The sequence below is a fragment of the Eriocheir sinensis genome, chromosome 55, assembly GCF_024679095.1.
Source record: "Eriocheir sinensis breed Jianghai 21 chromosome 55, ASM2467909v1, whole genome shotgun sequence".
In the NCBI taxonomy this organism is placed as follows: domain Eukaryota; kingdom Metazoa; phylum Arthropoda; class Malacostraca; order Decapoda; family Varunidae; genus Eriocheir; species Eriocheir sinensis.
Window position 1 is genome coordinate 6,106,422 of NC_066563.1, and position 14,994 is coordinate 6,121,415.

Below are 14,994 nucleotides of genomic sequence, written 5' to 3' on the forward strand. Positions count from 1 at the left end.
GTAGTAATACCCTCAGAAAAGGCTTTGATGCTCCTCCCTATACACATGTGAAATTGAACACAGCTCTCGCAACATTGAAGGGCACCAGTTAATCATGTGTGTGTGTGTGTGTGTGTGTGTGTGTGTGTGTGTGTGTGTGTGTGTGTGTGTGTGTGTGTGTGTGTGTGTGTGTGTGTGTGTGTGTGTGTGTGTGTGTGTGTGTGTGTGTGTGTGTGTGTGTGTGTGTGTGTGTGTGTGTGTTTCATTTCAGCCAAACGGACCATGATTAAATAACGAGGTACTCTTTCAAATGGTTGGTTCTCGTAATGTGATTTGATATGTTTTTTGCGTGTGTGTGTGTGTGTGTGTGTGTGTGTGTGTGTGTGTGTGTGTGTGTGTGTGTGTGTGTGTCTGTGTGTGTGAGTGTGTTTACAGCGTCATTCTAGTGTTATGTAACGTGTCATTTGCTTTGCCCAGCCTATCCTAGCACAGACCAGCTAAGCCCAGTTCAACCTACCTCACCCCGTCACAGCTTAGCCCAATCTTTCCATATCTCTCGTCCTCTGATGTCCATTTTCTTTCCCTCTATCTTTACTTCTCTTTTTATCACCCTTTTCGTTTCCCATTTCTTTTCTCACATATTCTCTCTCTTACCTTTTCCGCTTTCATTCTTTTTTCTTCACTCCCTACTATTTTTTATTCCTTTTTCTCTTTTTATTCTCTTCTCCCCCTCATCCACACCTTTCCATCCTTGACCTCAATTTATTTCAATCCGTTTTTCGTATTTGCTATTTGTCATTTTGTGTTTTCTCTCTCTCTCTCTCTCTCTCTCTCTCTCTCTCTCTCTCTCTCTCTCTCTCTCTCTCTCTCTCTCTCTCTCTCTCTCTCTCTCTCTCTCTCTCTCTCTCTCTCTCTCTCTCTCTCTCTCTCTCTCTCTCTCTCTCTCTCTCTCTCTCTCTCTCTCTCTCTCTCTCTCTCATTCGGTAATTGCCTCATATACCTTCCTCTCTCTCTCTCTTCTTCTCTCTCTCCCTCTCCTCCTTCTTCTTCTTCTTACCTCCTCACCTTCACGCTCTCTCATTCCTTTAAGTTAGAAGACTCTTATACCTCTTCTCTTCCTCCTCCTCCTCCATCTACCTCGTCTTCCTTCTCCTCCTCCTCCTTCCTTACCTCCTTCTCCTCCGCCTCCATCTTCTCCTCCTTCTCTTTTGTCTTTCTCGTTCCCTTTCACTTTAATCTCAGCTGAAAATTTAGCTTCGCATCGAGAGAGAATTAGAGTTGACCATAAATTCGTGTTCCTCTTCTCTCCTCGCCTCCATAAAGTATTCAGGCGCTGTTGGTTGATCTTCTTGGTCTTTACTATTCTTGGCTTCTTTTTTTCGCAGTCTCCCTTTTTCTTTACTCCTACTTAAAATTACAAACTTAAGAGTAACCTACAAGTAAAGTGTCTATGTGTTGTGGTTACTTATTCTTGTGATTTTTCTTTATTTTTTTTCCTTTTTTTGATGGTATATTTTAGGGGACTTCTTTTTTTCAGTTTTGTTTATGATGGTGTGAAGGTTTTGATGTGTTTCTGTTTGTATCTGTTTTTTTATCAGTTTGTTAGTCTGTGTGTTTGTGTCATTCTTGTTTTCCATGTTTCCGTCTAATCATCTTTCTAGTCTGTTGTTTGTGTTCCTTGATCTCTTTCTGTACCGTCTATCTTTCTATCTCTCTATCTATATATCTGTCTACCTATTTATTTTCATTAATGTCTTTTCTCCAATTTCAGGTCTGATAATAATTTCTACCATTTTCTGCTTTTTCTTTATCTTCTTTGTCTTCCTCTGTCTTTTTCCTCTTTCTCCTCCCTCTCATATATCCGCCTTTCTCTCTCTCTCTCTCTCTCTCTCTCTCTCTCTCTCTCTCTCTCTCTCTCTCTCTCTCTCTCTCTCTCTCTCTCTCTCTCTCTCTCTCTCTCTCTCTCTCTCTCTCTCTCTCTCTCTCTCTCTCTCTCTCTCTCTCTCTCTCTCTCGTCTGTCCCTTCATTATGTAATTTCTTCGTATTTTTATCGCATCATCATCACTTCTTTCCTCCCTCTTATCTTTCTGCTTTCTCATTCTATCTTCTCTTTTTCCCTATCTCGCTCCTCCAATCTAATCCTTTATCTCTTCTTTTCCTCATTTACTCTTTTCCTTCGTTTCTTCTTTTATCCTATGTGATCTTTTCCTTCCCTTCCTCCTCTCCTCTTAATTGTCTTCTTTCATGTTTTTTTTTATCTTCTTTGTTTTACCCTCGCTTAAGTTCCTCTCTTTTTTCTTTCCTTCCTCCTTCCCTCCCTCCATTTAACCTTCTCTAGTCAACTTCCATCTCATTTTACTCTCTTACCTCCCACCTATTTTTTTACGTCGCTATTTCTTTTTTTTTTTTTTTTTTTTTTACAGCAAAGGAGACAGCTCAAGGGCACAAAAAAGTAAACATTAATAAAAAAAAAAAGCCCGCTACTCGCTGCTCCTAAAAAGAATCCAAAGATAAGGTGGGCTGAAAGAGTCAGTTTCGGGAGGAGAGGTGTCCTGATACCCTCCTCTTGAAAGAGTTCAAGTCGTAGGCACGAGGAAATACAGATGAAGGAATATTGTTCCAGAGTTTACCAGCGTGAGGGATGAAAGAGTGAAGATGCTGGTTAACTCTTGCATAAGGGGTTTGGACAGTATAGGGATGAGCATGAGTAGAAAGTCGAGTGCAGCGGGGCCGCGGAGGGGAGGCATGCAGTTGCAGTGTTCAGAAGAAGAAGAGCGTGAAATATCGATAGAAAGATGAAGAAGATATGGACAGCAACTGTGCAGGGGAGAAGAACTGGCGGAGACGGTACAGAACGCCCAGCCTCGAGGAAGCTGATTTAGTAAGAGATGAGATATGAAGTTTCCTCTCACCAACGATCTCTTATTTCCTCCCACCTCTTAGCCCCTTTCGTACCTCTCGTCTCTCCCTCTCTCCTTCCCTCTCTCTTCCCTTTATCGCTTCTCGTCTCTGTATTTCCGTCGCATCATCTTTCCCTCTCAACTTATCCTCCTTCTTCTTTTCCTTCCATCTCACCATTTTCACCTACTTTTTCTCCTTCCCTCTCTCTCTTCTCTTTCTCAATTCTATTCTTTTCATTTTCGTCACATCGTCGTTTCTCCCAATTTATCTCTCTTTCTTCTTCTCACCCTCTCACCATTTTCCCTCTCTCTCTTAAGTTTCTTCTCTCCCCCTTTTCTCTCCCTATCTTTTCTCTCTTCTGTTCTCAGTATCTCCATCACATCGTCTTTTATCACAACTTCTTCTTTTCACCATCTCACCGTTTTCCCCTCCTCAACTCCTTTCCTCTCCATCTCTCTCTGCTTTCCTCGCCTTCCTTTCATCCTCGGTAACTCGCCATCTTCGCCGTTGGTCGTGTTCGTAAATTAGCGCGGATGGGAACACTCTCGGAGCCAAGATAAACTCGATTGTTTGACTTCAGCGCCAACGTCGAGAGCCTTAAGTCTTGTTCTTGGGTCCTCTCTTTGTACCTAAGGCGATTTTGTTAGTTTGAATTGGTTCTTCTTGTACGGCGATCGTGTGATAGTATAATTATGTGTTTGTTGCGTTATTTTTGATATACACTGATTGTTCGATGATGGCCATTATATTTCTTAATAACCTTTAATAATCTGTAATTATTTTGACTAAGCATACGTACTTTTCTTAAAGAGAAAGCTAGAGATACTTAGATAGACAGGCATAGAAAGACATATAGATAGATAGATTGAGAGAGAGAGAGAGAGAGAGAGAGAGAGAGAGAGTTGGACATATAGAGACAATGAGGATATGAGATAAAAAATAATTATCTTCACACATTCTCTCTCTCTCTCTCTCTCTCTCTCTCTCTCTCAAGCACACGATAGCCTTCCCATAATTTGTTCGGACGCAAAGTTTTCATGATCCAATTCCTACGTAATCAAACTTGCTCCTCCGGCTTGTTTGTCTTCGTTTTCTTTGATTCCCCGTATTTATCGAAGTCCCCCCGGAAAGTTGTGTCATCCTAAAGAAGAGCGGAGGAAAATTCTGTGTCTGTCTGTCTGCATGTTTGGGTGTCTGTCAGTCTGTCTCTATGCCTCTATGTATGTAGGTTTGTCTGTTTTTTTGTGTGTATGTATGTCTGTCTGTCTGCCTGTTTGTTAGTCTGTTTATCTGTCTGTCTCTTCTTCTCTCTCTCTCTCTTTCTCTCTCCAAATTAATACTGTTTTTTTTATCTAAATAGTCAATAGAATGTTCTTATAGATTTAGATTAACAGTATTTTATCCCTCGTCCCGTTATTCTCCTGCTATGTGATCTATTGCCATGTAGTCTCCCTAGTGCAGCCTTGATATATCGTTCTCTTCTTTTATTTCATTTCCTAAACATGAATTAAAACGAATGGCGTGGCAGGAATTGCTTTAAGTCATTCCTTCCTCGCAAATGACTGATGTTTTGCGAGGTCCCGTGTAAGGTCTCGGTGTTCGCCTGCTCATACCTGTTTCTTATTATGTCTATTTTTATTGTACCAGGTATTAGTGCAGAGGGTTAAGGGATGGTGACAGACACAGGCGGGAGGAAGAGAGACAGACAGAAAGACAAGACAGAGCCAATTAAGAATAAAAGATAACGCAGAGACAGACAGACTGACCGATAACTTTTCATGAGGTTTTGCTATTAATTTTTAAGACTCGCAACAATAGAGTGAACTTCTATCAGAGAGCGACACGAGGCTTAGAAAGTTAAGGACTGATTGACGGCTCTTACGAAGCAAAACTTATTCACTGTTTAGAAAAAAAAAATACAAAAACAAGAAAAAATGCGGATAATTAGATAGATACTTAGATAGAGATAAATATAACTCGACATAATACTAGATAATTAAATAATGAGATAGAGAATAAAACAGAGAAGATAATAACAGGTGATGCGTGGCTGACCTTTCCTGCTGACGAAGACGCAGGGGTGGTCAAAGAGCAGGTCCCTGAAGGCGTTGCACTGCGGGTCGAGGCGCGGCTCCTTGCACAGGCAGGTGGGCTGGAACCACGAGAACTGCACCAGCGTCCTCAGCGCCGCCTGGCACCGAGACACCGTGACCGTCGAGCACGCCACTGGGGGGGAGAGGAGAGGGAGGTGAGAGGCTGCGAGAGGGCGGCCAGGGAGGGTAAAGGAAATGGTATGGTGAAATGTTAGGTGAGAGGTGTCGGTGTGAAGACCCGTGGCATTAACCCGGTAGCAGCAGGGATCATGTTTCTTAATGGTCCCTCTATGCGAGAAAAATGAGTAAAAATCATGACTCACACAAACCATTTCATAATACATATCAAAGCATTTGTTATCAGTTTATGCATCATCTATTTTGGGGGTTTATATCATGGCACAAATTTGGCCCGTCGCTGCTACCGGGTTAAAGAGACTACGAAAGCACCATTAGAAAGGGAAGAAAGAAAGGAAGGGTGTGTTTCCAAAGTCTATGATACGCCATTCAGTCAAGGAGGAAGTTGATCACACACACAAGATTTGGAAAAGAAGGAAATATCACCAAAAAAAGAGGTACACAAAAGTACAAGAAAAATAAGCCACAAAAGAAAGACTTGCTACTCAGACAAGGAGGAACTCGATGCCATACATCATACAATACCTGGAAAAGAAGAGAGTCACCTGAGAACAGCCACACAAAGACACTCAATTAATAAGGCACAGAGGGGGGAACGTTGCCATGGCAGAACCAGATGGACGTGAGGGATTGATAAGGGCAGGGAGGAGGGCGGGGTGAGAAGGAACGATATGGGGTCAGGGAGTCCGGATCCACACACATGAAGGATTAATGGGAGACTCTCAAAGCTATATATAGAGGGCATCACTGGACTTGTCGGCACCTTTGTCTGGAGTCGCTAAAACCAGACACAAGGACCAATACGTAAGGTTCTGCCCTCTGTATTGAAAAGCCTTAGTGACTCCCGAATCGACTCTCAAAGCTGATCATTCGTTAGGGCAGCACTGGACTTGTCGGCACCTTTGTCTGGAGTCGCTAAAACCAGACAGTAGGACCGATACGTAAGGTTCTGCCCTCTGTATTGAAAAGGCTTAGTAACCACCGAATCGACTCTCAAAGCTGATCATTCGTAGACGCAGCACTGGACTTGTCGGCACCTTTGTCTGGAGTCGCTAAAACCAGACAGTAGGACCAATGCGTAAGATTCTGCCTTCTGTATTGAAAAGGCTTAGTAACCACCGAATCGACTCTCAAAGCTGATCATTCGTAGACGCAGCACTGGACTTGTCGGCATCTTTGTCTGGAGTCGCTAAAACCAGACAGTAGGACCAATGAGTAAGATTCTGCCCTCTGTATTGAAAAGCCTTAGTAACCCCCGAATCGACTCTCAAAGCTGATTATTCGTCGGTCGGTGCCTTTGTCTGAAATTGCTAGCACCAGACAGAAGGAGAATACGTACGGTTCTGCTCTCTGTATTGAAACGCCTAAGTAATCTCGAATCGGTTTGTTTATCTTTCATCCGAAGGTCAAGAACTCGGCGAAAATTTATCAACACGACGCCTAACATGTCAACAGCCGATGGAGGTGAGAGGCAAAAGACCAGAACCCATTTCCGTTTGCGTTGCGACCCAATGTTTCTCTCTGCGAGGCGTCCAAGCTGCATGAGGGGCAGATTGAAGATCAAAAGTCTGCCCCGGAGCTGCGTGCGCCGTGTATATGTTTTTCTCATGCGAATGTTTCCATGCTACAAGTGCACAGCCATGTTCACATCACTCCACTGGCCCTGACGCTGACGGGAGTGAATGTGCAATGTAAGATCAGAGAGACAGAGAGAGAGGGAGGGCGGGTCAGAGGGTTCAGGACGAGAGATTAACACAAAGAGACGTATAATGGCTGAGTGGAAGGAGTCTGTAGGGAAGGAGGATGGAAACCGCTCTTGAAATGGAGTCTGAAACTGTACATACAGGTGACAAACTCTTACGTAAGGGAGGGAGGGTCAGGGAGTATGGGAAGAGAGATTAACACAAAGAGACGGATAATCGCTAAGTGAAGTGAGTCTAATGGGACGAAGGATGTGAACTGCTCTTGAAATGGAGTCTGAAACTGTACATGAAGGTGACAAACGCTTAAGTAACAGAGGGAGGGTCAGGGAGTATGAGAAAAGAGATTAATACAGATACGGATAATAGCTAAGTGAAGGGAGTCTGATGGGACGAAGGATATGAACCGCTCTTGAAATGGAGTCAAACTAAATAAAGGTAATAAAGGCTTAAGAAAAGACTTATCATCATCATCAGCAGCAGCCATTACTCGTCCCCTGCAGTACAAAGGCTTTACATAACGTTCTCCACCACCTCTCTGTATGGCGTTAGTGTAATCGATCCTGCTCTGGCAAATGCTGTTATGTCATCTAGCCACCAGCGGGAGGGATCAAACTTATAATAAATGGAGTTCGTGGTCGTATGGTGAAAGGGGGAGGAGGAAAGGGAAGGAAATGTGGGAAAAGGGAAAGAAAGAGTAGCTAGTGAGAGAAATAAGGAGGGTATAAGAGGTGATATGTGTTGTTTATGTATTGGAATAAAAAAAATGAGGTTATCTTTGTTTTGTAAGTGAGGAAATGAATTTTGTGGTAGTGTGGTCCAGGGAAGGAGGAGGGAAGAAGAGGAAATGTGGGAAGAAGAGGGAAGGAGTGGGTTGTGAAGGAGAAAAGGCTTGTTAGAAATTAAGTTCGCGGTAGAGCGCTGTGGGAAAGAGGAGGAAAGAGTCGGAAATCTGAGAAAAGGAGAGAGATAGATTGATATGAGATAAAAGATATATAAAGAGAAGAGATTGAACTGTGAGAGAGATAGAAATGAGGTTCGTGGTGGTGAGGTGAGGGAAGAGGAGGAAAGAGTCGGAAATCTGAGAAAAGGAGAGAGATAGATTGATATGAGATAAAAGATATATATAGAGAGAAGAGATTGAAATGTGAGCGAGATAGAAATGAAGTTCGTGGTGGTGAGGTGAGGGAAGAAGAGGAAAGAGGAGAAAATGTGGGGAAAGGGAGCGAAGGAGCGACTTGTTGCATGTCACGTTCAGCGGTGGTGTGTGTGTGTGTGTGTGTGTGTGTGTGGTTGTGGTGTGGTTGCCGCGGCGGGAGTTACGAAGTGGTTAGCGTGCCACAAGCGAGTCGAATAATGCAAAACAAATTGACATATCATTAGTAAACTTCACTAGAGCTTAACGCATTTCGCGCTCCAGATGGCTTTCAGGAGTTTCACAGAAGTATTTTTTTCATTTTTTTTTATTTCTCCGCGAAGGACATGCAAGGAAGGAGGTTCTGAGAGGGGAGTGGGGAGGAAAAAGAGGAGGTAGATCTGAGAGGGGAGTGGGGAGGAAAAACATGAGGTTATTCTATTCTACGAGGAAAAAACGTTAATGAGTCTTAGTTTTGGCGGAGAAAAAAATTGTAGCTATCTAACCATGATGGCGGGATAGATTGATAGATAGAGAGATAGAGAGAGATAATCTTCACATTTTTTATTTTCATTTTAAAAAGTAAGGTTTTCAGTGACGTTTCAATTTTGGAATAAAAAAATACTGAGGCTGTCGTAGATTTGTAGCAAACTATACAAAATTACAGGTGAAGTTCCTTTAGGTTTGGTCATAAAAAAGTATGGTTGTTTAAGTTTTGGGAAAAGAAAAAGAGGCTGTAAAGTGACGCATCGGCCTTAGCTAAGAAAAAGTATGAATCTTAATTTTTTGTAGGAAATAGAATAAGGAGAGGTTTTCCTAGCTCTGGTTCACGAGTAAGGTTGTGGTAGTGTTTCGGGCGATGATTGATATTGCCGAGTCTGTCTGTCCGTGGGAGTAATAACGCCAAGGAGCTGATGTCTTTCTCTTTATTATGACAGCTAAAGGTGAGGTGCTCTTCCTTGCTCTCTGTCTCTCTTTTTCTCTCTCCCTCTTTTTGCCTGACTTTCTCTTTGTCTGTGTGTTTTTTGTATTTTTCTCGCTCAGATTCCCTTCGTCTTTATATCTGTCGTTTTTCCTTTTTCTCTGTCAATCTGTGCCTCTCTGCCTCTTTCCTTTTGTGTCTGTGTCTGTATATCTCTGTTTCAGCTACTGTCTTTCTGTTTTACGGCTCTGTCTGTGTCTCTGTTTGTTTTTGCTTGTTATTATGTCTGATTTTGCTGGTGTGAATTTCTCTTTCTCTTTCTCTATCTATCTCTATCAATCTATCTATCTATTTATCTGTCTATCTACCTATCACATGTATCATTCCGTATTACATTCAGCTACTGTTCTCCATTTTACATTAACTATCTTTTTTATCATCTTTCCTCCTCCTTTCTCCTTACTTCTTATCTTCTCTTCATCGCATATCGTCACTCGTTCCATCGCTATTCCTCCCCTTCTTCTCCTCCTCCTCCTCCCTTCTCGTCTCTCTATATCGTCCTCGCTCATTCCCTCTCTTTCCCCCCATTCTCTCGCCCTTCCCTGTAGATTATCTTCCCTCAGTATATCTCCTCGTTCCATCGATTCCATTTATTTCAGTCACTCCCAAATCATTCGAACCGTGTCTTTGCCTTTTTTTCCTCTGGTCATCGAAATATTTAAAGGTGAGGTAAAAGTCTTGTCATTTAAACTCATGTAGGAAGGGAACTAGGTTAGGAAATGTGTCATGTCGGTTGCCTGGAGACTAATGCCTTTTCTACTCACTAATTTTACAGGGGGGAAGTTGTTACCATATTTTTTGCATGCTTTTTTTTAGGGTATCCAAAGTTTAAGGTCGTGTTTTGCTTATGTAAGGAGGACTAGTGTCATGTCGGGTGCCTGGAGACTTAGTTTTTTTTTGCTTACTGATCTAGCTAACAAGGACGAAGTTACTATCATCATTTTTTATGGTTTTAAGTGTCTCCAAAATCTAAGGTCGTGTTTTGAGCCCAGTATCAATTCTCAGACCTATTTTTCAAGGCAGCTTTTATCGTATAGGTAACAGACGGTTGAATCCAAACAAGCAATCCCCCCTCCATCGGGCCGGGCGTCGAGGCGGCTCCGTGCATGGGCCGTGGGCGAGGAAAAGCCGAGAGAAAGAAAACCAGAAAATATCCATTCCCACGGGTAACTGTTCCAGGGCCGCCACCGCCATCGTCCAGCCGTCAGTCGCAGGGATATTGAAACACGACACGAGCCTTTTTCCCGGCGCAGTTTCACCCTTCGTTTGAAAAGGCAAGTCGAGGGGGTGACGTTTGCGGCGGCGGCTGGTAAAAGCTCTCGCCGCCTCGCCCTACGTGCCGTGCCTCCAGGAGTTTTGCGAGCCGTGAAAGACATGCTTATAGTCCCCCTTCCACAGTCCCCACGTCACCACACGACCCACCCTTCGTTCCTGTTCTCTTTAGTTTTCTCCCCTTCACTCACTCCTGAACTCCCTCCCCTACTCTTCCTCCTCCTCCTCTCTCTATCCTCGCGTCCCCTTACTGGCTTTCCCTCTCTTACCCTTCTCTTATATCCCTGTTCTCTTTAGTTTTCTCTCCTTCACCCACTCGCTCCTGAACTCCCTCCCCGTCCTCTTTCTCTCCCCTCTCTTCCCTCCTCTTCCTCCTCCTTTTCTCTCTGTCCTTGCGTCCCTTTACTGGTTTTCCCTCTCTTACCCTTCTCTTATATCCCTGTTCTCTTTAGTTTTCTCTCCTTCACCCACTCACTCCTACGCTCCCTCCCTGTCTTCTCTCTTCTCTCTCCTCCTCCCGTATCCCTTACTTCCTCTCCATCTTTCTCTCTCCCCTCTCTCACCTCCCTATTGCTTTTAGTTATCTTCCCTTCACGCACTCACTCCTACATTCCATCCCCACTTTTCTCCTCTTTCTCCTCCTCCTCCTCCTCCTCTCCCTGCCCTCGCACCCACTTACTTCCCCTCCCTCTCCCTCTCTCTCCTCCTCCTCCTCCTCCATCCCCTCACGTTCCAAAAGCTGCCACTCCCACGCACTCATTCACTCACTCCGTCAGTCACGCTTTTACTGTTTTGTGGTTGCTGTTTTTTTTGCGTCTTTCTCTTAAAACGTTTTCATTATGTCCCGTTTTTCAGGTTTTATTCCTTTTTTTTCTATTTTATTGTTTTTCGTTGACTGTTTTTTGTTCTGATCCACTTTCCTTCTTTGAGTACCTTTTCTTCTCCCTCCCTTCCTCCCTCTCTCCCTTCCTCTCTACCTCCTTCTCTTTTTTTATTTATATTGTATTTCTTTCTTTTTTTTTCATTATTTCTCTCTCACCGTTTGTATATTGATTTACTTTCCATCTCTCCCTCCCTCCCTACCCTCCATCTCCCTCTTTTTTCTCTATCTCTCCCTCCCTCTTTCCCTCTCTTTTTTTGCTCTCCCTTCCACCCTCCCGCTCATTTGTTCCTCCATCTTCGAGTACCTTCTCATCTCTCCCTCCCTCCCTCCCTATCTTCCTCCCTGTCTCTCTTTCTTCTCTATCTCTCCCTCCCTCTTTCCCTCTCTCTTTTTCTTTCCCTTCGTCCCTTCCGTTCATCTATTCATCTTATTTAACTATTCCTTGCCTCAATATTTCCATCTTCGAGTTCCTTTCTATATCTTCCTCCTTCTCTCCCTCCCTCTAACTTTTTTCTTCCCTCCATTCCTTTTTCTTGCTCATCTATTCCTCTCATTTAATCCATCCCTCCTTCCCTCAATATTTCCGTCGCTTCCCATTACGAGTGTACATTTAGTTCACTGCCCTACTTAACCTTTCGTCAGGCGCCATTATTTATTCCTCCGTTTCACCTCATTTCGTCTGCGCCGTACCCTCGTCTCGCTTTCCTTCCTCCTCCTTTTGTGCGGGGACGATTTTTAGCTTCCCGTCGGGTTCAACATAATTTGCCCGCCCTGTGTGTTTTTATGGGCCAAGACTCGTGTGTAATATTTAAACAGTGCTGTGTTATCTAACGTAAAAATATCGTTCTGCTTGCTAAAGAAGAGGAAAGAAATGAGGACAAAAAGAACAAAACATGAATATAAGAAGGAGAAGGGGGAGAGGAGGAGGAGGCGTAGGAGGTAAGGAGGAGTAGGAAGAGAGTCACGAGGAGGGTGAGGAGGAAAAGACAGACAGTTAGGAGGAGGAGGGTGAAGGAGGAGTAGAAGGAGAGTCACGAGGAGGGTGAGGAGGAAAAGACAGACAGTTAGGAGGAGGAGGGTGAGGATGAGAAGGAAGAGGAAGAGGAGGAGCAGAAGAATGAGATGACGATGAGGAGAAGTAGAACGACAAAAAGGAGGAGGAGAAGGAAGAGGCGAAGGAGAAGGAGGAGAAGAAGGACGAAGAAGAAGAGATTAAGGAGAAGGAGAACAGGGAGGAAGAGGAGGAGGAGGAGGAGGAAGATGCGTAGGAGAAAGAGGAAGAGCAAAAAGAGGAAAAAAAGATAGGAGGAAGATAATGAAAGTAAGGAGAAGGAGAAGGAGGAGGAGGACGAAGAGGAAGAGATTAAGGAGGAGGAGAACAGGGAGGAAGAGGAGGAGGAGGAGGAGGAGGAGGAGGAGGAGGAGGAAGATGCGTAGGAAAAGGAGGAAGAGTAAAAAGAGGAAAAAAATTATGAGGAAGAGAATGAAGGTAAGGAGAAGGAGAAGGGTGAGGAAAAAAAGAAGGAAGGTGAAGAGGAAAAGGAAGGTTAAGAGGAGGAGGAGGAGGAGGAGGAGGAGGAGGAGGAGGAGGAGGAGGAGCAAGGAGCAATGCCCTTCAACCATCGCCTGAGGCCCTCCGTGACTGGCTCTCAGCTATGGAATAATTACTTCCTTCATTAGCCACAAGTGACCTCGAGAGCCCTGACCTCCCTCAAGCCCTCCATTACCCCACACGAGGACCCCTGAAGCCTCGAAGGTTAGAGGGAAGAAGGAAGAAGGAAGGAAGAAAGATGAGATAGAGTTAGGTCTGTTGGCAAGTGAGAAGGGATGTTGGGAATAATAACAAGAGAAACTGATGGATGAAAGGAGAAATAGAGAAGGAAAGAGAAATGGGAAAGTGGGAGAAGGGACGGAGCGAAGGAGGATAAGTTAAAAACATAAGAAAATAAAAACGTATGGAGTCTGCAAGAGGCCGGTTGGTCTATACAAGGCAGCTGCTGTAAGCTTAACCTCACCTTACTACGCTATCCATGAATTTGTCCAACCTCTCCTTGAATGGATCTATCGTTTTGTCACCCACACCATGACTGCCAAGCCTGATACACTCATACACGACTCTACTGGTAAACCAATTCTTGCCTCTGTCTTTGCTGAATATGGATTTATCTAACTAACCCATTGCTACGCGGCTTACCTGGTTCTTTTATGGAAGTTGAGAGGAAGAATGAGAGGTAAAGAGGAAGGAAAGGAAGAAACGAAGAAGGAAAGTGACAAAGAAATGGAAGACTTAGGGAGGTAAGGATAGAGAGTGGTCGGAAGGGAAGGAGGGAAGGAGTAAGGAGGAGGATGGGTAGGCCTATATGCTAAGAGGAACATAAGAGCTCATTGAGAGTGTTTGTTCTGCCTACTGAAGTGAGTATTTTTAAGGACACTCCATTTTCCTTTTTAATTATGAGGGGCTCGAATATTTGACTTTTTTTTATGTTGCAACAATGATGAATAGTGTGAAATGGATGGATGGAGAGAAGGAGTATTTGAAGAGCAATGCATTTTTTTATTTTTTTTTTATTTAGGTTCGAGAAATTCATGACTTTTTATATTATTTTTATGTTAACGTGACAAAATGGACACAATATAGATGAAAAGAAAAGGCTAGAAATAGATTGATGAACAGAATGAATATTTTAAGAACAATGCATTTTTCTTTTTTGTTATTTTTGTTTTAGGCTCGAGAAATATATAAATTTTTAATAGTACTTATTTTTTATGGGAGTGAGAATATAAAGACAGAATAAAGATGAAAAGAAAACACAGATTCGCTGCATGTTCTAGGGATATGTTTTATTTTGCTGCATCAGAATGTTTTTTTATGCGTATCACTCTCATTTCAAATTTCACCTATGCATATTAATGTTTTTTCTCATCAGCTGTAGGTCAAGGCTAAAGTGCCCTTGAAAAAAAAAAAGGATGAAAGAGAATAAATTTGTTGTATAGTTGAAAGCTTTCTGCGATACCAATTAGACTCCACTAGACAGAAGAAATAAAATGAGAAGTAAAAATAAATAAATAAAAAGGAAGAAAGAAAAGAGAGGAAAGAAATTAAAGCCATAACTGCTGTAAACGAAAAATAGCAGAAAAAAAGGGGAGAATGAAAGAACAGGAAAAATAAAACAAAAAATGCTGGATCACAAAAAATATAAATACAGCAAAGAAAAAAATGATAATAAAAATAGTGATAATTAGAGGATACGAGAATATGGTACTTGTAGATTCTGATTGGATTTTCAGCCTCATCAGTGCATTTGCTCCACTGTTATACTACTGCGCCAAGGTTCGAGTCCCCTAAAAAAAAAAGATAAAAAAAGCGAGAAAAAAAATCACAAACAGCACTTAAATTTTCTGCTTTGATATCGAGTCTCATCAATGAATGTTTTCCCCTTTTATTATTTCCTCGGGGTTAGAATCACCGAAGGAAAAAAAAACAGAAAGATAAGAAAGAAAGAGAAAGGAAGAGAAGATAAAAAAGCTAAACTGAAACAAAAAATCACAAACAGTACTTATAGATTTTGACTTGATTTCGAGTCTCATCAATGCACTTTCCCCCCTTTTATTTTGGGTCAAGGTTAAATGCACCTCAAAAAAATAGATAAAAAGCAATACAGTAACAAATATCACACACAGTAGTTATAGATTTTAATGTGATTTCTAGTCTCATTACTGCATTACCCTTTTATTCTCGGTCAAGGATAGATTCACCTCAAAATAAAATATAAAAATAAAATACTGTAACAAATATCACACACAGTAGTTATAGATTTTGATGTGATTTCGAGTCTCATTACTGCATTTTCCTCCCTTTTATTCTCGGTCAATGTTAGATTCACCTCAAAATAAAATAAAAAAAGCAATA

The 14,994-nt window shown here is 42.6% G+C and overlaps 1 protein-coding gene across 3 annotated transcripts in view; it reads right to left on the bottom strand.

The window, feature by feature from the left end:
* LOC126983972 (uncharacterized) overlaps positions 1-5,077 on the bottom strand; it is a 54,494-nt gene extending 49,417 nt beyond the window's left edge. For all 3 annotated transcript variants that reach the window (XM_050837251.1, XM_050837248.1, XM_050837252.1), the window contains exon 1: positions 4,937-5,077. The gene's annotated coding sequence lies outside the window, so the exon portion shown is untranslated. The remainder of the gene's footprint in view (positions 1-4,936) is intronic.
* Positions 5,078-14,994: the final 9,917 nt, after the last annotated feature.